The 1,062-nt window shown below is 46.3% G+C and overlaps 1 long non-coding RNA gene across 1 annotated transcript in view; it reads left to right on the top strand.

The window, feature by feature from the left end:
- Positions 1–1,062, top strand: part of LOC115292401 — a 6,715-nt gene that overhangs the window by 828 nt on the left and 4,825 nt on the right. The window lies entirely within an intron of this gene.

The raw sequence follows: 1,062 nt of genomic DNA, 5'->3' as shown, positions 1-1,062 counted from the left end.
GGTGGGGTGGTGGGGGCACGAGGGGTGGGATCTGAGACAGCTCACTGCCAGAAAGTAGGTGAATCTCCAAAGCAGGCAGTTCCTTCTCTTTTGCAAGATCTCCAAGGATGGAGTCTTAAACCCACCCATTTCCAAGGATGGAGTGTTAGTTAAAAAGGAGAATTTTCTCTCCCAGTGGTCAAGTTCTTCATGGCACTCGACAGAGAATTGTTATTTATGCCTGTCCGCTCTATGGTGGAAAATGGTGGAGAAGCCACAGACCCGGAATCAGCTGCCAGCATGGACCTACCTAATTACCCTGTGTGGTTATTCCTGCCATTATGCCCATTTCACAGAGATGTTTGGTAACGTGCCCAGGGTTACTTAGCAGTGAGGCCGGAATTCCCGAGACATGGATACCCGACTCTAAAAGCCATTTAACACCCAGGGCATGAGGCCACCAGCCTGCCCATGGCACATGGGATGCCCTTCAGAGAGTCAAAATGCTTCACTGAAGGTCAGTGTCACGGTGCGCGCACAAAGATGGCCATTCCTTAGCGAGTTTCTGGACGGTGACTGTATAACCACACATCATTTCCAGAGACATGACTTGTGCACAGCTATCTGGAATGAAGTTTAAATAACCCAGACCAATGTTTCTGGAAGTGGTTTTCTACAACTTACATTTTTAAAAAAGGGAACTCATTAGTCCAAGAAGTCAAAAAAAGCAACCTGGTTTTATGCTGCTTCTAATCAAAACAATACTGATCACGTGAGGCGTTGGTGCTGTTTCCCAGACATTTGGCAGTCCGTTTTCTCTCGTGCCTATGACTGAAACCAGACTTGAAAATTAAAAATATGCCTCTCCTTTTTATTCAAGACAATTCAAACAAAGAGACTGCAACTCTACCCACACACACACTGCTTTAAACAACTTGAATGAACTGGAGAGAATCTTGAGATCCATTTACTTTCCAAATAACAATCAGAGACTTTGTCCCCCAGCTTTGGTTTGTGGCGGGGGAGGTCCGGATGTAAAGTCCCAGCCCCGGTAACACAGTTACCTGCCTTGCATAGTCTCTC

The sequence above is a fragment of the Suricata suricatta genome, chromosome 5 (genome assembly GCF_006229205.1).
Source record: "Suricata suricatta isolate VVHF042 chromosome 5, meerkat_22Aug2017_6uvM2_HiC, whole genome shotgun sequence".
In the NCBI taxonomy this organism is placed as follows: Eukaryota; Metazoa; Chordata; class Mammalia; order Carnivora; family Herpestidae; genus Suricata; species Suricata suricatta.
The sequence above is the reverse complement of the archived record's forward strand: the minus strand, read 5'-3'. Positions and strand labels throughout refer to the sequence as shown.